Source organism: Engraulis encrasicolus, chromosome 3 (assembly GCF_034702125.1).
Source record: "Engraulis encrasicolus isolate BLACKSEA-1 chromosome 3, IST_EnEncr_1.0, whole genome shotgun sequence".
NCBI lineage: Eukaryota > Metazoa > Chordata > Actinopteri > Clupeiformes > Engraulidae > Engraulis > Engraulis encrasicolus.
In genome coordinates this window covers 45,509,392-45,530,974 of record NC_085859.1, presented here as the reverse complement: position 1 = coordinate 45,530,974, position 21,583 = coordinate 45,509,392, and the positions used below count along the sequence as shown (strand labels likewise).

Below are 21,583 nucleotides of genomic sequence, written 5' to 3'. Positions count from 1 at the left end.
TTAGTGTATTGTATTTAAGTGTATTTTAAGTGTATTTGTATTTTGAAAGTAATGTGCTAAAGTGTGGTATTATAAAATATACTATTAGTGTATTGCATTTTAAGTGTATTTTAAGTTTATTTGTATTTCTAAAGTAATGTGCTAAAGTGTGGTATTAAAAAATATACTATTAGTGTATTGTAATTTAAGTGTCGTTTAAGTGTATTTGTATTTTTAAAGTAATGTGCTTAAGTGTGGTATTAGAAAATATGCTGTTAGTGTATTGTATTTCAAGTGTATTTTAAGTGTATTTGTATTTTTAAAGTAATGTGCTTAAGTGTGGTATTTGAAAACATACTATTAGTGTAGTATATTTTAAGTGTATTTTACGTGTAATTGTATTTTAAAAGTAATGTGCGAAAGTTTGGTATTCGAAAGAATATTTGAAACGTACTTTAAGTTAAGCATGATTTTAGTATATTAAGTACACTTGTACAAAGTTTGATTTTAGTACCAAAAAGTCAACTTAAAATGTGTTAAAGCTCTACTTAATTATATTTCAAGTGTATTTAAGTATACTATAAGTTGTCCCAAAATAACACAACTTAAGTATGTACTTCTGCAGCATGCTATAAAGTGTTTTCTTATGACCTTGAAATAGATTTGTAGCATACTTCAAATAGTTACACTTAACCACATGTTAAAGTACACATTAAACATCTTTTAAAGTGAATTAGTAAGTATATTTAAAATGTACTTACAGTTAAGTATGATTTTAGTATATTAACCCTGTGGAACCTGAACCATGAAAGCAATGAGAGAAAATTCTAATTTTTTGGAATTTCCTTCAATATTGGTCCCTTATAAGAAATGTAAAAAAAAAAATCAAAATTTTGTTAAGGTCGCTGAGATATTTAATGCATCATATATGATGCATCAGGCTTTTAATGAATGAAAATTCCAATTTCATGACCATTGAAAAATGACTTTTAATGCATTTACAACTTTTTTTTTATTTAAAAAAGTTGTCAGACAATTTAATTTGAGGATTATCTTTAAATATTTAGTGAGATCCTGCCATTTTTTTAAGCCTATCCTTGTTTTAGCAGGACCATATTTTACATTTCCCACAGCCTGGTTGGGTAATTTTTTAAAATCTATGTAAAAACATAGCTGATCGAATGCTCAACAACCTATTTATGAGTGTAATATAGATCATTATTCATTTTTTATGTGTAATTTGAATATATGGGTCCATTACTACAATTGGACCATTTCTCCATTCACTTCAATGCATTTTTTACGAGATCATAATTTCAACATTTTGCATTACATTTTCAAAATTGCAAGTAAAACCTGTTTCTTAAGGCAATATCTTTGTCTTGAAGTAAAACAGCTTGTGTGTTTTGTTAAACGATCGTCGTGGTGTGCTTTGTAAGATTCCCTATGGAGCAAATGCATTGATGGCTGACTTCCTGCCACCGCCGGATGGTGCTTATATGTCTCATCAGTTTTAGCACGATCTCTCTGCAACACGGTGTAAAAATATAAACTCTTCCTAGCTTAATTGCACAAAGCAAGTGTTCAAATTAAAGGATGTAGAGTTATATTTCGGAAATTTGTACACAAACCTTATGCAATTTGACGAAATCTCAGCGTCGGTCAGGGAAACCGCTTCTACCCCATTTTCCTGTTTTTCGCCGAGCTGTGGTCAACTTGTTGTCGACCGCTGCTCTCTTGTGGCGGTTTCCGTGTACTGCAGGACGTTTGGAAATGACACGCAGGATGTTTTTCAGATCGATTTTTTTGTGTGTCAGCGTGGAGAGGGCTTTGAATTTGATGAGACATATATGATGCATCCGGCGCGATAGGGTTAAGTACACTTCTGCAAAGATTGATTTTAGTACCAAAAAGTCAGCTTAAAATGTGTTAAAGCTCTACTTAATCATACTTCAAGTGTATGTTAGTATACTATAAGTTGTCCCAAAATAACATTCTTTAAATACACACTTTTGAAGTATATTTTAAATACAAAAATACATACTTATTAAGTATATTAAGTACACTTTTTTTCACCTGGGTACTTTTTTAACCATCATTTTAGTGTATTTTAACCTAGGCTTATTTATTCATTACGCTTTGTAACATTAAATAACCTTCCACCTTCCATTTTGTTAATGTATTTTCATGGTAAAAACGCCATATTGAAGAGCACAAACAGATCTTAAAAAGGCATGTAAGGCCTTACCTATTAAACTTTTAAGCACAATACTGAAGTCTGTACTTAAGTTGTGTTATTAGTGTATTAAGTGCACTTTAAGTGTACTTTTTGGTGCACAAATTAAACATGTAAAAGTGTCTTTAATTCGATAAAAGCATACCACCACCAATGATTTCTAAGTATTATTATTAAATATATAAAAGTATACTTAAAGTGTACTACTAAAGACTATTACTTCAACAACGTAATTGTGCCTATTGAAGAACAGGTAGTTGTGGTCTAGCGGTTAGGGTGCAGGTCTGTAGTTCAGTGGGTTGTGGGTTCAAATCCTGGTTGAGGCAGTGGTTGTTGTCTGAAGTGAAGGTGAAAGGAAGGTTCATGTGAATGGCTGATGGTTGTGAACAAGACAATGTACAATGGAAATGAGCAATTCAAGATTACATTAATGTTTTTTTCATATACTTTTGAAATATATTTAAAGTGTACTTAAAATAAATATATTTGAAATGTGCTTAAAGTAAAATCTACTTGTAGTATACTTAAAATACATTTAGAGTCAATACACTTAAAATGTACTTAAAGCGATTTTTGTGGATATATTTGAAATGTACTTAAAGTAAAGTATGCTTTAGTACATTAAGTGCACTTGTACAAAGTTTGATTTTAGTACAAAAAAGTAAACTTAAAATGTGTTTAAGCTCTACTTAATCATACTTCGAGTGTATTTAAGTGCACTATAAGTTGTCCCAAAATAACACAACTTAAGTATATACTTCTGCAGCATGCTATAAAGTACTTTCTTGTGACCTTGAAATAGATTTGTAGTATACTTAAAATACACTAAACTGCATGCTAAAGTACAAAATAAACATATTTTAAAGTGAATTAGTAAGTATTTTTGAAATGTACTTAAGTTAAGTATGATTTTAGTATATTAAGTACACTTGTACAAAGTTTGATTTTAGTACAAAAAAGTCAACTTAAAATGTGATTAAGCTCTACTTAATTATATTTCAAGTGTATTTAAGTATACTATAAGTTGTCCCAAAATAACACAACTTAAGTATGTACTTCTGCAGTATACTATAAAGTACCTTCTCATGAAGTTAAAATAGATTTCTAATGTACTTAAAATGCACTTATCCGCATGCTTAAGTTCACATTAAACACATTTTAAAGTGATTTGGTTAGTATACTTATAATGTACTTAAAATTAAGTATGTTTTTAGTATACTAAGTACACTTATACAAAGTTTAATTTTAGTACAAAAAAGTCAAGTTAAAATGTGTTTAAGCTCTACTTAATTATATTTCAAGTACATTTAAGTATACTATAAGTTGTCCCAAAATAACATTCTTTAAATACACACTTTTGAAGTACACTTTAAATACAATAAAACGTACTTATTAAGTATATATTAAGTACACTTTTTTTTACTTGGGTGTGCATGTTTGTGTGCGTGCATGCGCGTGTCTGTGCGCTAAGGGGTTAAAACACAGTCTTCGTCGCAGCAAATGTCTTTGTTTCTTGCAATTACTCCACTTTAATCCACAGTTTATACACCCAGCACTGCTCACATCAGAATCTTGTGTGGTAATTATTTTGTTCCATTTCTTTCTTCTGCCACATATAAATATATGTATGATAATAATATTATTTTGACTATAAGGAGATATACCGGTAGTTCTAACAAATCAATGCCATCAAAACAAAATCCACTGCTTCTGTGGTGTATTCCTAGTTGCCGTTCACTTCCTTACCACTTGGTGGAGTCTCTTCGTAACCTAAGTCAATAACCACAGAACAAGTGAGTCTGGACTGGCAGACTGTAAACGGTAACAGTCTTGTGGAAATCGGAAAATAAATCATAACTTATTAATATTTCCATCCTTTGGTAACCAATCTAAATATCATAGGTTCTTCAAATACTGTAAACGAAACTGTGTTACTAAGATCTAGTAAATTTCCTCGATCTACGGAGTATGAAAATTATCAGTAGAGAAGGGGTGTGGCCAATTTACTGTTTGACACCGTCACTTAGGTATTGCTGTCTGGTACACGGTATATATACTGGCAAGTGAACCACCTTAAAGTACCATGAAGTGGAAATTGTAAGTGTTTAAAATATCCCTTGTTTGAAATGTCCATACATTTACTGCCGGTGTTCTGACAGGTTTTCCTACATTGTCATATTTTCCTACGTAATATTGTTCACAGTAAAATACAAAACAGTAACACCAAACAGGGTGTTAGATTTACGAGATGAAAGATATGAAAATAAAATCGCATGGTCATGGATACAAGTACTACCAAAAACCTGGATTTGTATTAAACGTTAGCAAAACCGCTAGCAAAATTGCTAGCATAAAGAGTCAGTTAGCCAAATTGCCAGGGTCACACTTCAATTTCTAAGACACACATACACAAATAACCATAATAAACACACACTTGTAGTGTAAAGTGTAAATTTAAGTACTGTATTTATCTGTTCTCCGCTAATATTGCACAGTCTTAGGATCAGCTGGTGTTGACGATTCATTGTCTGCACATGCCCACATATGGGGTTTGTAGGATTATCTGGCATGTAGGAGTATTTTAAAGAACACCGGCTGAGAACACAATACGGCCGCGATATTACATTTCACGGCCGCGGCCCAATGGCCACTCCGCACCTGATGTGTGTGTGTGTGAGTGTGTGTGTGTGTGTGTGTGTGTGTGTGTGTGTGTGTGTGTGTGTGTGTGTGTGTGTGTGTGTGTGTGTGTGTGTGTGTGCATGTGTGCGTGTGTGCATGTGTCTGTCATGCAGCAGACAGGTATGTCTCTCTCTCTCTCTCTCTCTCTCTCTCTCTCTCTCTCTCTCTCTCTCTCTCTCTCTCTCTCTCTCTCTCTCTCTCTCTCATGTCTTTCACATGGGAAGACGGTTGTGGGGAGGTGATGTGTTACCACACACACTGAAATTGAGTTTGCCAATGAACCATAACTTCATTCAGCCATAATCTCATCATCACTGTATGGCCAATGGTGTAGCCTACAAGGAGTCAGATATTACTCTAATACGCAAGAAATTACAATTATCAGTGCAAAAACAAACAGCTACCAGTTAGAATTTAAACAGTTGGAACCTATTCTGACAAGTAATTTCACATTGTTTTACCAAAGAATGCCTACTTTTGGCATGAGGCCATTTGAAATATCACATTTGAGCTTTAATATTTGAAGTAAAACCGCTAAAAAAGTGCACCAGTAGCCTATCAAGCACCAGGGAAGCTGCCAGGTGGGGATAAAGAGGACAGTTGTCCCAAAATTGTGTTTTCAGTACATCGTAGGCCTATATGTTTCAGAAGACTTTCCTCTGAGCCCAGCAAAATATATCAGTGGTCCTGACAACCACATTCAAGATATTTTAGGTTCCACTTTGTATGTAATATGCTGGTAATTGATGAAAAAATGGGTAACATTGAACTTGACGCCGGCGTCATACGCATGACATAACAATGTCATAATAGTGTTGTAATGCATTCATTCATGTGTCATCAACATGTTATGACTATCATTAAGTGACAGATACCATGTTTATGACTCGCTCATGACTGTGTCATGACACTGTTTTGAGACAGTTATGTCATCTGTATGACGCCGGTGTCAAGTAAAGTGTGAGCAAAAAATGATATAGTCCTTCAAAGTGCAGTAGCAATGTCCTGTATTTGGAACCTATGTAAAACTCTCACCATCACACCACAGAGCCTACAAGCCCATCAATCCTCTCTTCTTCCTGAAGTACAGCATGAGCGAAGAACATATGCCGTACAGTAATGATCCTGACTTGATGTGCTGTTTATGTATCAGAGGATTTTTCACGCTTTTTCGTCTGGAGAAATGTTTCCATGGAGTAATGAATAACATCTGATGCTCGTCTATAACTCTTCCTGTTGCCCTAAAACTGTCATCATCCCTGCACCAGTCATCCCTTGCCCCCCCCCCCCCCCCTTCTCTCTCTCTCATCCCTGCACCAGTCATCCCTAGGGCCTCTCTCTTGCCATCTCTCTCTCGCTCTCTCTCTCTCTCTCTCTCTCTCTCTCTCTCTCTCTCTCTCTCTCTCTCTCTCTCTCTCTCTCTCTCTCTCTCTCTCTCTCTCTCTCTCTCTCTTTTTCTCTCTCTTTCTCTCTCTCCCACCATTTTTTCACATTTCTGAAAGACATTAGCCTTCTGTCATTAGCACAGTGAGAATCAGTTTTTTTTGCTATACTACGTGCTAATGATTATTGTATTGCGTAATTTGTACACGTGGTGGTGGGGAGTTGTTGTTGTTGTGTAACAAGGAATAAATGAGTGCAGGTCTTTTACCTACTGTGGCCCTGTCTTCTCTCCCCAGCATTGTGTTTCTGGTTGCCTGAAAGCCATTAGCTTACTGATGGCAATTGCCTTCGAATATGAGGACTCATTTGCATTTGCTTGCAAAGCAGTTACTGTTTTGTTGTTAGTTGTGTCATGTAATTGTGACAACATGGAGCTGTTTGGTGATAAGGACTAGTCTTCTCTTCAGCAGTGTGCGGTGCATGAACACAGCCCTCGTTTTCTACCTCACTGCATTTCAGGTGTACAGTACAGTACAGTACAGGACGCTCTGGCGCCCCCCCCCCCCCCCCCCCCCCCCCCCCCCCCCCCCCCCCCCCCCCCCAACACATCCGCCTGGGTTGTTGACAGGACTGAATTATTTAAACACCATTTCAAACTTCTGTGCTAACCCTCTTGCATAGATTTTTGAAAATAAAGTACACTTGACATGACTTGACTTGATTGAGCCAATTTTGTGCCCCCGGGCACTATACCTAATAAACAATATATACCAACATATAAATTGACCTACTGTATGTTAAGTTTTTGTCTTGTGGTGCCCTCTCGCTGGTTAAAAAAGGTTGCCGCCCCCGGCCACTGTGTCGCCAGCCCTTATGGATAATCCGGCCCTGGTTGTTGACTCTTCTGGGGCAGCAGGCACTGTTGTGTTATCTTTCTGTATTTGCACCTAAATGTGCTGAGGTTTTTTTTTATAATTATCTCCATATTGTTCCCCCATAATCTATCTAGCTAGCAAGCTTTCGGAAAGTCATTAACACTGCTGTGGTGACAATATACTGTATGTAGCCTACTGTAATTATATTATATAGTCTTTCATTTTTATCTTTGCACAATGGGTTTCTTCTTTCCCATTTATGAATAACCAAGTTTGTCTTGTTTATAAAGACATTAAGTAGGCCTACTTGTTAAGTACTTACACATTGTTTTTTTGAAAGCGTATGACAAATGTTCAACTGTAAATGTAACTAGCAATTTCTTCTTGTTTTGCAGAGCAGCCACTGGTAATGGGCTGGAGGGTGCGGGTTGCATTAGTTCTACTTGCTGTGGTCTTGACAACCAATTGTCTGATAAGGACCCTGGGGGTTGTTCTCATAAAGACTAAAATCTGTTTATAGCAGAAAAAGTCAGATTCATGTATTCTTGAGGTGAATATGTATTTACAGTATTAACTAGATGAATCTATTCTGATTCTGATATCAGAATATACAATATTTACAGTTGTATACACATAATAAATGCAATATTACTTTAACACAATATTGGAGAGAGCGAGTACTGTGTAATGGAGCCAGATTCACTATAGAAGATGCTAAATCAACTCTAGGTGTTGAATTAACACTGGTTTTAGTACTGTGTAACAGAACAATGAACACATAATTCTTGGGTGAAGGGCTGTGAATGGGTTAGTAACGTTTCAGCAGTAGGTTAGCACATGTCAGGGCGGCACAATGACAGCCAGTGCCACTATTGTATGGATTTGTTTGTTTGTTCGTTTTTAGTTGACTATGTAAGAAGCATACTCATTTTTGTGTAATGTGTAACAGAACAATTACACATAATACTTGAGTGAAGTGAAGGGGCTGTGAATACAGAAAAGCACACCATGCTGGATGCAGGTGCATGTCTGTGTGTATTTGCTGAGTCCACATTATTATCAGAGTGGCAGTCAGTCACTAATGGGACCAGATACATAGAAGAAGTCAAATCAACTCTCTAAGTGTTGAATTAAGACTGTTTTGTTTTGTTTTTACTTTGTAACAGAGCAATTACCCATAACTTGTGTCAACACTGTTCTGAGCATGTATGGTCACACTCAATTCAGTATTAAATTCAACTCTCTAAGTGTTGAATTAACACTGTATTTTTGTTGTTCTGTGCTACACGACAATTACACATAATGTAAAGTGAAATGAGGGCTGTGAATATAGGAAAGCACACCATGCCAGATACAGGTGCATGCCTCTGTGTTTTTGCTGAGTCCCCATTATTATCAGAGTGGCAGTCTGTCTGCAATGGGACCAGCTACACTATAGAAGATGTTAAATCAACTCTCTAAGTGTTAAATTAACACAGTTTTGCTTCGTTTTTACTGTGTAACAGAACAATTACCTGTAATACTTGTTTCAACACTGTTCTGAGCATATATGTTCCCATTCGATTCAGTACTAAATTCAACTCTTTAAGTGTTGAGATAACACTGAGTATTTGTTTGTACTGTGTTACGCAAAAGTTACACATAATACTTGAGTGAAGTGAAGGGCTGTGAATACAAGTAGGCCTATCCTGGATGCAGGTGCATGTGTGTGTGTGTTTGCTGAGTCCCCATTATTATCAGAGTGGCAGTCAGTCTGTAATGGGACCAGATAACTTTAAGAAGATGTCAAATTAACTCTGTAAGTGTTGAATTAACACTGTATAATATGTATTGTGTAACAGAACAATTACATACTAATTAAATACTTGAGTGAAGTAGATACAGGTATGCACACCATGCCAGATGCAGGTGCATGTCTGTTAGCATTTGCCCCCGTTATTATCAGAGTGGCAGTCAGTCTGTCGAGTCAGTCTGAGTGGCATTAGTTGTGTTCTGCTGCTGTTGAGAGTGGCTGTGTTGCCTTGTTATTCAGCTGAGGCTGCTGCACACTGTCACTCGGCCTCTTTTTTCATTAGCCGAGATGGACCCACACGTCCCAAAGCTGTCAGTGCACAGGGAAGTCCTTTGTAGCCTACACGCACGCACGCACGCACGCACCCACGCACGCACGCACGGACGCGCACACACACACGTACACACACACACACACAACTCCCTTTCTATTTCGCTCCTCCATCTCTTTTCACTTGCTTTGTCCCTCCCTCGTCGTTTCCAGCTCTCCTGCCTCGCTCACTACATCTCTCTCTCTCTCTCTCTCTCTCTCTCCATCCATCCATCCAGTGTCTACCGTCTTCCTGTGCCTCTTCGTGGAGTCTCCAGGCAGTGGGAGCTTTTCCTTCCTCCCTCTGGTACTGTAGATAATCAGGTGTATTATACAACTTAAAAACTCCAGGAGATTCAAGCCAATTTCATATTGTATTTTTTTGTTCGATTCGCTCTTTTTGCCTTTGTTTTTCTAACCAGCGGGACCCAGTGGCTTGTATGTGTATGAGTTTGTTGTGTCAGTGTGTCTCTTACAGAAACACAGTTTGCTTTTCCATGTTTTTTCTCAGGTCTGTGTGAAACTGGCCCCCATGAATGGCCCCCATGAAAGCCTGAAAGACGTGTAATGTGGTGTGATCGGTGATTTGTGTTGGTGTGGTGTGGTGTGGTGTGGTGGGTGGTATGATGGGATGAGGCTACTGTGGCTCCTAAGAGGCCGAGTGCATCAGAAGCAGCATGCTCACCTACTGTATGCTCTGCCTTGATATGGTTTTATTTCTCCACTTCTCCTCCTAGCAGTGTGGAAAGCAATATTCCTCGAATGAGGAGAAGAAGACAGAGAGAGAGAGAGAGACAGACAGAGAGAGAGAGAGAGACAGACAGAGAGAGAGAGAGAGACAGAGAGAGAGAGAGAGATTTTCACACAAAAACATTCTGCTCTTTTTAGTGCTTCTCCTCAAATTCAGTCTCTCTCTCTCTCTCTCTCTCTCTCTCTCTCTCTCTCTCTCTCTCTCTCTCTCTCTCTCTCTCTTACATTGCACTTTGTATTTGCACTCACAGAAATGTACATGTTAGACAGAGCAATTTCTCACAATGAGGGGGTACAGACCTGTGGAATTGAACACATAAATGTCCTGGGCTTGTCATAATTGTTAAAGTCTTTTAAATTGGAGACTCGTTTTTTTGTGTTTAGGTGCAATTAGTTTGCATTAGCCTCGGCACATGTATCATAATAAGCTAACTGCTGCCATTTTGTTCTAGCATTAGAGCTTTTATAGAAGCCATTTGCCATCTGTTAAAAGCCCGGATTTTTTACCCACAGAGACTAAGAGGTGGGGTCAGCGCTGATAAAAACATTAATCAGTTTAACGACCTCAAATGTGTAATCAATAGCAATTCAAACAGGCAATTAAAGAGTGAATGGGGAGGGAACAAAATGAGGAGGCTTTTTTGTCAGATGAAACCCTCTGGAGAGAAGGGCACTGATAATGTCTGCAATTGAGGGGACAATTTTACGCACGCTATAGCATAAGTGGAAATGATGACTTGAAACCACAATTAAATGTTCTCACGCCGAACTGAGCCACATTACTGGTTATGCTGCAGCAGATAGGATACGGGTTTTTTTTGTTTAACAAACGGCACACTTTTCATGTGCGTATAAGCCTTGCTCTTACAACCCCTAGCACGACATGTGAATACCAGACAAACTTTGGTAGCGTGAGCAAATACAGTTTAACACCTGCTAATTGTGTCTACAAGCTGTGAGGCGTGAAGAAGCCAACCGCAGAGCTGCCTTAAGGAGTGCATTGGGACGCCACAGTGCTATTTTAACACTTAGAGAGTCCATTTAATATATTCTAGAGTGTATTTGGTGCTCTAAGAGTTGACTTAACTCTGCATTTTGTTTTTACAGTGTGAGCTTTTTAAGTCAGGGCAATGTCTGGCCTTTGAAAGAGAGAGAAGTTTGTGCTTTGTTGGTATACTTTAAAGCACACTTCCTGGCAACATTTTAAAGAGGTGAATGTGTATGTTTACCAGATCAGGAGGCTCTAAATGACCTAAATAAGTCATTGCATCATTGTATAGTAGCCTAGGTACTCCTTCTTGCTGTCTATATATCTCACTCACACATGCACACATGCGTACAAACAGACACGCACATGCATACACACACATGCACACAGACATACACACACACGCACAAGCACACACACACATGCACATGCACATACTCACCACTAAGTCTTTGGGCCCTAACTGATAAATCCAGCACTTTATAAAATTAGCCCTCAAATCCTTTCACAAGGCAGGTAAGTCTCATTTATTCCTCCTCCACTTAATGAAGAGATTCTCCTGAATGAGTGATGATTAGCATCGTTTTTGGAGTTCCAAGGACGGCAGACGGCCTGTGCCATTGATACAATATGACATACATGGTATTTGAAGTTGGCTAAGGAACACAGCATATGATATAATTTTGAAAATCAACATGGGTCCGAGTGGGATTCGAAATCACAACCTCCATATCTCTAATCCAGCACCTTTGCCATTGATTCTAAATTACATACATGGTATTTTAAGTTGGCTAAGGAACACTACATATGATATAATTTTGAAAATTAACGTGGGTCCGAGTGGGATTCGAACTCACAACCTCCGTAACTGTAATCCAGCACCTTTGCCATTGATACTAAATGACATAAATGGTATTTTTTAAGTTGTTTAAGGAACACTGCATATGATATAATTTTGAAAATCAACGTGGGTCTGAGTGGGATTAGAACTCCCAACCTCCATATCTGTAATCCAGCACATTTGCCATTGATACTAAATGACATACATGGTATTTGAAGTTGGCTAAGGAACACTGCATATGATATAATTTTGAAAATCAACATGGGTTCGAGTGGGATTCGAACTCCCAACCTTCATATCTCTAATCCAGCACCTTTGTCATTGATACTAAATGACATACATTGTATTTTTTAATTGGCTAAGGAACACTGCATATGATATAATTTTGAAAATCAACATGAGTCCAAGTGGGATTTGAACTCCCAACCTCCATATTGCTGATGCAGGACTATTACCATTGGGCCAAGCAGCTGCCTATAAAAAGTAATACAGCAGGACAATTTTACATTGCATTGAAGAGCTGAACAATAGACTTCTAGAACTGCAGAGCAGCTGGTCGTTAAGAATAGAATGTTGAGAGAAAGTGACAGTTGAGATGGAACCCTATATTGACTGCACCTGTTCTGATTGACTGAATGGCAGTTAGTATGGTGCTCTAAGGCAGAGAGCAGAATCAGAAACAGTTTCTAGGGCTTTAGATTATCATTGTAAAAAAACTAAAAATAATCGGCACATGTCCTGGTCACAGATTGGAGTCATACGTGTGATCTTTGTAACAGTCTTTGAATGAAGTTTATAGGTTAAACGGTTCAGTCACAAATGTACCTCTTGTGGAACATGCGCTGACCTCTTGAAAAAGGCACTTCAAGCCTCAATGGGAAAACCAATGTAAAAGCCCTGTCGTTTCTACACACCTGCCATTTAAAAAGTAATGGGAGTTGGGAGATAAAACTTTGACAATTTGGAGACATCCCATAGAGCTTGCTCTTGCTCTCGCTAAAAACGTGTCAACTAAACTTCTAGGTGAAAGTGTTGATGTTTTATGACCGAAAAAGCCTCCTACACTCTGATCTCTAGAGTGGTGGAACCTGGTTCATGAAGGTTCTACCATTGTTTTCAATGGGGACCCAAACTTGCACAAAATTGCCAAAAACTTGAAAATGACAACAGACATGGATACGCTATAGCACAACAAATGATCTCCAAGCCGAGCCGGTCGTTTTAGTGTTTGAACGGTGTCTCTATCTCGAAAGGCCTAGGAGGAGATCCATTTTCTATTTTTACTGCCCTGCACAAGAGAAGCAAGCAAGCAAGCAAGCATAAACTTTATGTAGAGAATACTAGAATCGGGCCTTGCTCTGCAAGCCCGCTTAATAAACTGTACTTAGGGATTTCTAGAATCGGGCCTTGCTCTGCAAGCCCGCTTAATAATAATAAATTGTACTTAGGGATTACTAGAATCGGGCCTTGCTCTGCAAGCCCGCTTAATAAATGAAAGTAGCAATACAAAACAGTACATTTTGCAGCTATAAAAATGTCTATTTCTGGTATTTTCTGGACTTGGAGAAGATCCACCTTTTCGTGTATGAAAAGTGACATTTTTGCCGTCATAATGAATAGAATTTGATTAGTATTCATGATAAAAGTAACATTTGTGAATTGGGAGCATGATTTACGGAAATTAACTCCTAAAAAATATCACACAGTGCACAGTTAATGCAACAATCAAAAGATGAATTGTGCAATATGAAATAGAAGCAGATTGGGGGGGGGGGCACCAATTGATCTTGACATGTTTTCACCCTTCCTCAAGAGGCCTTACTAACTGGGGGACTCACTTCTAGAAATGAACACCAAGCCACGAGTGGTGAAACAAGAGTTGGTAATGAAAGCAAAACAATGGCGTGTGATTCTCCTCTCCCATCGACCCTGATTCCAGCCCAATACATGCTCTTCCATCATCACAAATATCTTGCCGTTGAAATAACGCCCGCTCTACCTCCTGACCAACCGCCACGGAGGAAATCACTTTTAATGTGACAGATTTCCATTTTTGTTCCGTACAATGGCTGGCTGGTGACGTATCAATAGAGAAGAAGTACCCAGAGACACACGTCTACCTACGCTCTAAGCAGAGTGGATATCCAATTTCCCCTTGTAGTGTCAGTGATAATGGGACTGCATATCCCGTCAGCAGGTTATGATGGTGTGAGACTGTGTGTTGGAGAAACTCTTCTTTGTAAATAATCTGGGGACAGCTCTTGATATATACAGTATATAGGACGAGTGGAGCATAGTGAATTCTCTGTGTCATAGCAGTTCAGTTTATCATGCTACTTGGAGAGAATGTGGTGAGAATGGAGGGGCGGGTGTCCTCTGAGCTAACAGTCAGTACGGGATCTCCACAAGGATGCTGCCTCAGTCCTAAACTCTTCACACTGTATACCTATGACCTTCTCTCAAGCCATGACAGCACCATCATCATCAAATATGCTGATGACACTACCATCCTGGGGCTCATTAAAGAAGGGGACGAGTCAGGATACAGGTCTGTTGTGAACTACATCATTGACTATGGGGAGACAAACAACCTCATCCTCAACACAGACAAGACGAGGGAAATTATAGTGGACTTTAGAAAACATCCTCCTCCCCTACAGCCTCTGCACATTAAAGGGACAGAGGTGGTGAGGGCTGAAAGTCATAAATTCCTAGGCATGCAAGTAACATCAAACCTGAGCTGGAGTCTGAACACCACATCCATCGTGAAAAAAGCCCAGCAAAGGCTGTACTTTATTAGGATGCTTAGGAAGGCTGGACTGAACTACCGCCCTCTTACCCAGGCCTACAGAGGACTTGTAGAGAGCATCCTCACAACAGGCATCACTGTCTGGTATGGCAACATCACTCAGGCTGAAAGGAAGTCTTTGCAACGAATAATCAAGACTGCAGAGAGGATTATAGGCACAGCACTTCCCTCTATGGACTCTATATATGTACAGCGCAGTCATAGGAGAGCAGAGAGAATCATTAAAGACCCACTCCATCCAGCTAACTCTCTGCTCAAACACAAGAATATGGCGTCATTATGTGGACAAAAGGTCCACGAGCGCCACTTACTGCCCACGCGAGGTATTTTATTCTGCGCACGCGTGTAGACACTCTCGCGCGCGCGATTTTGCTCTGCGCGCGCGCGCAAACGCTGCCACACGCGCGCAAACACCGTCTCACGCGCGAGAGGTGACATGAATTTCCTCACGCGCGCGAGCAGAAATATGAATATTTAAATTATCTCCTCCCACTGGTTAGCATAACAAATGAGGCGGAAGTTTGTTTAGTCCATAATAGTCAAACACAGATCTCAGGTTGATAGACTATCGTTGCTACGGTGACTGCAACCGACCACCTTTGAAACACAACTGAAACGCAACTCACGGCTGCTGCTGACAAGGGCATTCACCTCTTTATTCGTAAACCCATTTTATTTTTTGGTGGATGAAAACATTGTGTCGATATGCTATGTCTATGTTCGCCTTATTCACCCGGAACGTTCTAAAGACTTTGAGGGGTACACTTCAGGGGTACATTCGGCAACGCACCAGCTGTCATGGCGCCTCACTGTTGTGTGCCCAAATGTTCGTCCTCAAAGAGAAAAAAATCCTTCCGTGGACAGACTTTCCACCGTTTCCCCAAAGAGCAGGCACTTCGCCGTGAATGTATAAATCACATCAAGAGGGATCCTGGTCCATATTTCAAGGTAAGATGCAAAATTATGTTCAATCATACGCATCAGCGATTCCCTGATTGACGCTCCCAACCCAGGACGCTCCCCTTTCATCTCGCTCCCACTAGCCAGATTATCGGTACCACCGCCATATGACGGAGCTAGTTATGTTGTTGATGTTAGTTTTTTGTTTCTAACCCTAACCCTAACCTTACCCCTAACCCTAAACCTAACCCTAAATTGCTTGTATGTGGCAGTATATGATAATACGTGAAATATAATCGGGTGGGACTACACGTCCGGGAGTGATAGAAACACCTGGGACCGCACGTCCGGGAGCGATCTCAGTTGGGAGTCTCCATCCCCCACCGCGCATGAGCTAGCACAAATAAGCTAGCTCGCCAAACTTGTCATGACTCACGTAGCCTAATGACGCGAATGCCTCGGTGAAATAAAAAAAAATATGAATGTGTAATTACACAACGTTACATTTATATGATATTTCCAGATCGCTATTTCAAGATTATGCTTTTAAATTGTGTGGTAAGCGATCCGATGGCCACTGATTTTGTGCTACCAGAACCAGTAGCATCGGCCTATTTGTGCCAAAATCAAGTTGTTTTGCTAACGAACTAAAATGCATACCCTGGTATTTATGGTTACAGATCAACGCTGAGACCAAGGTTTGCTCTGAGCACTTTGAGAAGCAGTGTTTTGTAAAGACCGCCCGTGGTATCACAAAGCTTATAAAGGATGCTGTGCCAACTTCGCCTGGACTTCAGAGAGGCCAAAGAGGAGAATCATCATTCGCAGACCGAGGTTAGTTTGTTCAGTCAATATTCAACTGACATGTGTTTAGCAACCCTCTAATAATAATAATAATAAACTGAGAATAGTTCGCCATAGGAATAGCCTACATTTAAATTTAGACAAGACTGGAGAATTAATGTATGTGCTGGAGATAATTGCACCGTTCCGCGGTGTCTCATTCAAATGAATTGCAAAGTAGCATGCTAGCTTTGGCTGTGGGGAGGGTTTTGAACAGGACTGGCCGCGCACGCCGACGCTGTCAGTGTGAAAGGCAGAGAAAAACACGCCGGCCGAAACTAAACTTTAGCATAAAGACCGCGTTCGTCCCGCGACCGTTCCGCCTTGGTATGTTTTGGCCCTAAGACCCCTTACATATCGCACGAAGCAAAGCGCTCAGGCCTGGGCAGGTTGCCGTGGCAACGCTTCGCACAGCCCTGGCTGGTAGAGCTGTGAAGGATTTTGAATGCCAGGCAGCCAGTAGGGTACACAGGGTACAGTACAGGGCAAGCTCGCTTTTATGCTGTTATTGAGAATTTGATTGAATGAGCAGGCGTTGTAAACTATTCTATGCATCAAAAAGCCTTATGTTCTGCGCAGTGCTCCTCCCTCCGAGTCCAACGACTTTTTAATAACTCACTTTTCTAAAGTTTTAACTTGGATTTCTGTCATGTTTAAACGCCACCGCTCCTGGATCTCTCTCTATGCTGTGCCCTGCCTAGTATTTCTGAGTCCCCTGAAATAGGCTGTTATAATGCACTGGGCCCTTTCTTTCAAATTAGTCAGTTCGTTTCAGATCTTGTCATTTGTGCTATAGGTGACTGCTCAAGATGTGGCTTCCTGTAGTTCAGAGATAGTTTTCAAAACTGCCTCAAGCTTATGTAGTAGTGTTAAGAATAAACAGGTGTGGAACATATGGCCTATATTTGAATAGTTGTGGGAATAACTGTGGGAACATGGAGCAGCAAGAATAAGCTGTGGGACCAATGAGCTGTGGGAACATAGAGCAGCTGACCCCCAACAGGGTCTTCATGGTTGTATGACCTGAATACATTTTCAAAGCGGAGCCACAGGATGCGGGCTTCTACTCTGTTCCAATATTAGACGCGCCTTTGTCCTGCACCTGGCCTCAGCGAGGTGGGATGTGCATACTCTTACTTTTATAAAAATGTTGTATATTGACCACTAATTCTGTGCATGCTGTCATACAGAGATGATGAACCATTCCTGAAGTTGAACGCCAGAATGCAGGAAGGTGCTGTTTAAGAGCCTAGGTAGGTATTTGCTCTCAAGACACTTGTCTGCCACAATTTAGGAAACACTGTCAAAGTGTGTGAATGACAAAGACCAGCTTACAATGAATTCTCTTCTCTTTTCTTTCTGTGCTGTGTGGGACATGTTTGACATGTAAATAGACCACTAGGCTAGTTCAGTTGTTGGCGGTGGATTTATGTTGATTATAAATACAAGTCCTTTAGTAGGCTAGTAGGCTAACTAATTAATGCGAGCATGACCTACTGTGTCATGCTAAACAAGCAGGAAGCTGGGCATTCTTGGTGACTCTGAGAACTATAATACAGGCCAAGTCGTCATTGTTATAAGATGGTAATAACATCATCAAATATTTGCCCTGTTGAATGGATGTACGTTTTTGCGTCACATCCTGTTGATGCTAAAATTACGTGCACTGTTACATCAAGATTCATGAACTTGTCAGCAGTGCAGCCAGCCTTCTTTCTATGGCCGTAATGTAATCGTTTACAGCTCTCGAAATGAGCAGACAGCTCAGCTGCTTGGTGCATACTCTTACCAATCGGTCTATATTATTCCCTCTTGCATTATTTATTTTCAGGCGGTGGAAGAAGCACTTGCAGGTATGCTACCGACCAGGCTCCTCAACATCAATCCGAGACGGAAGATGAAACGGGATGAAGCAGTTAGATTGAGGTAAACATCTACACACCCCTGTTCAAATTCCAGGTTTTTGTTACGTAAAAAATGACAGAAAACAAACTGAAAGCTTTAAAAGGGAAGAATAGAAAATAAAACTTCTATTAACATTGTTGCATAAATATGCACACCCTTAAACTAATACCTTGTTGCAGCACCTTTGGCTTCTATCACCGCACTCAGTCTTTTGGGTAAGAGTCTATCAGCATGGCAAACATAGAAGTGACAATATTTGTACACGTATCTTTGCAAAAAGTACTCCAAATCTGACAGATTGCGAATGCATCTCATCTGCACAGTCCGCCTCAGATTGCCCAACAGATGTTCCGTGTCATACAGGACTGAACTCTCCCACTCCCAGTCCAGGGGCCTCATTTATCAAGCGTTCTTAGGCACAGATCTGTGCGTAAAGCGTGCGTGCGATCATTCCTGAGCAAAGTGTGGGATTTATGAACATGTACTTGAACGTAGAAATGTGCCTAAATCTACGCACACCTCAGACCATGCGTGTGAGTGGAAGAAACACAAAATTGCGAATAATATTGACCGTGCAAGCTACAGTTTGCTTTGAATGACAATGGAGTATGACCGTGTGCTATTTTACAGTGTTTTCGTTCATGTGTGTCTCCTTCTTTTACTTATTTTGAAACACGGTCCTCCTCCTGTCGAGAGCACCTCCACTTCTGCCACAGAAATGGTTCTATCTCCGCACTTCTCGCCAGCGCTTCGACTGGCGCGTGTGTCCGCGTGTGTTCATGTGTGTCCGAACAGGGTGGCGCCTTCGAATTAACATGGCATTTGAATATATTTTAATACCATATATGGTTACTTGGAGGCGTTTCGGGATGCTAATTACCCGGAATGCGCGCGTGCACAGTGATTTGGAAGGTGTGGGATTTATCATGCAGACGTGTGCGTAGGAGCAGCCAACGCACGTTTGATAAATCCCGATTTTTCTGTACTTGCGAACATTCTAAATTTCACTCGTAAGACACAATTTAGAAGACATTCTACGAACTGATGATAAATGAGGCCCCAGGTCTCTGCGGTCTTCTGAAAAGGACAATCTCATCATCCCCCGAGCCAGACTCCGTACTGTTGGTGACAGAGCTTTTTGTGTTGCTGCCCCCACGCTCTGGAACAGTCTACCTCCCAACATACGCCAGGCCCCCACACTGGCTACGTTGAAATCACATCTATTCACAGAGGCATATGGACTTTAACTTCACTGGCCCATCCCCTCCCCCTTCATGCCACTACAATGGCCCCTGTGGAACTGTTCTAAATTCCAACCTCCATGACTTAAGCCCCAGTTACAACTGAAGAACGATAATCACATAGCATGATGCTGTCACCTTCATGCTTCACTTAAGGCTTGGTGTTACCTTGGCAATGAGGTGTTGTTACCTTTTGTAATTATGTCCAAAATGTTAAACCTCGGTTTCACCTGACCATAATACATCTTCCCACATGCATTTGGGAGATTACAGAAGTATTTTTTGCAAAATGTACTCCACCGAGATTTAACTTTTTGGTCATAATTCGAAAGGGTATATTTGGCACAAAACATCACCCCAACAACACCATACTTTAAGTGAAGGGAGCCTTGTTGGGTGTTGGGTGATCTGAGGAGGACTGACTGTGGGAGATTGCACTCGCAATCTTTCTGATTTGGAGGGCTTTGCAAAGAGGGGTGAACGAATATTGCCATATTAATGTGTGCCATGCTGAGACTCTTACCCACAAAAGACTGTGCTGTAATGAAGGCCAAAGGTGCTGCAACTAAGTATTAATTTAAGGGCGTGTACATTTTTGCATTGCACTGCATTGATTAATAGTTTCGATTGAAGGAGGGAAAAGCTGTGAATTTATTTGTCTTTCTATTTTTTTTACATCACAAAAACCTGACATTTGAAGAGGGGTGTGTAGACTTTTGGGAGCCACTGTACATGTAGAAATTATGTGTTCATATCTCTAACCCTCTTGGTTTAGCATGATAATGAAAAGAACTGTGAGCAAAAATGTGGCAAGCAGAAAACCAGAGTGGCTAGTGACTTGGGAAAACCCAACTGTGGCCGGAGAGCAAAACATTAATGTCAAACCCTTGTCTGTACCCAGACATGGGTTCCTACCAGGTGTACGGGTACCCAAACACAACCACATCGTATGCAAAGCGCAAGTCTGAATTAAATTTTCTACACACATGTACCTAAAAAGTGTACCACAGTCACCGTGTAGTTTGAATACTTTTACTTGAAGGAGAGGATTGTGCACACAGGTGCAGTACGAAGGTCAACTGTAGTTTTCAGAGTGAGGAGTCTGCACACTTAGAATCGTTTTTGTTGCGTTTTATTTTTTCATGGCAGGATAACGTACCTCAACAGTCTTCTTCAGATTCTCTACAAACACAGTCTGAGTGGTGATTAGAACATGCCTGGCATCCAAGGGTGTGGCCAGTTTGTTAACCCTTTACACTCTACACTTTACAATTAGAATTATTGTACACTGTCTGGACAAGATGTAGAATACTACTGAGCGACAGTGATATGTCATGTTCTTAATACTGTTATATCCTGTCATTACAGACAAGGCGGCCGGAAACTTTGATGACCTCAATGACACTGGCTAGGTGAAGGACATCAACAAAATGGCATCAGGTCACCAGACATCAGCTCATAATCCACAACGTCATCAACCATTTTGCGCCAAAAATGAAGCCGTTCACATACCATGGCATCCTAAGCAGGTAATTTCATACCTCTCAGTAACCTCAGAATGTATTAACAGAATAAACAAAATCCTCACTTCCCATAATTTCTACCACATGTTTCAATAGGCAGCACTACACTACTGTGCAACAGTGAGAGAGAGCGGGCAAGGACAAGTAAAGCGGACCTACACTACAGCAAGACTTTGACACTTCTCCACGTTAGAGGCAGCCATCACCCCCACCGTTGAGCAGCGGCTATGTGTAACCCCCAAAAGAGGAGATGATCCGACGATGTGTGTGTGTGTGTGTGTGTGTGTGTGTGTGTGTGTGTGTGTGTGTGTGTGTGTGTGTGTGTGTGATGTATGATATTGTAACACTTCAGTCCTTCTTTTATACTATACAGTGTATACATATACATTTGTGGGTTTGTTTAAAATCCATTGCTGAGGTTAAGAAATGCATTATGACAAATACATCTGATTCAGGTGTACTGTCTTTTATTTGCCACAAATAAATCACATCCTGGAAACCTGTACGATGTGTGGATTTAAAGATCTGCC

At 40.3% G+C, this 21,583-nt stretch overlaps 1 long non-coding RNA gene across 2 annotated transcripts; it reads left to right on the top strand.

Moving 5' to 3' along the window:
- Window positions 1–17,509: 17,509 nt before the first annotated feature.
- On the top strand, window positions 17,510–21,319 carry LOC134445456 (uncharacterized). Of its 2 annotated transcripts, none has more exons than XR_010034260.1 (4): window positions 17,510–17,637; window positions 18,216–18,310; window positions 20,680–21,059; window positions 21,150–21,319. It is a non-coding gene; the product is annotated as an uncharacterized LOC134445456 (long non-coding RNA). The 2 variants fall into 2 exon arrangements; XR_010034259.1 differs by having other exon boundaries at window positions 17,583–17,637; window positions 20,899–21,059.
- The last annotated feature ends 264 nt before the right edge of the window (window positions 21,320–21,583 follow it).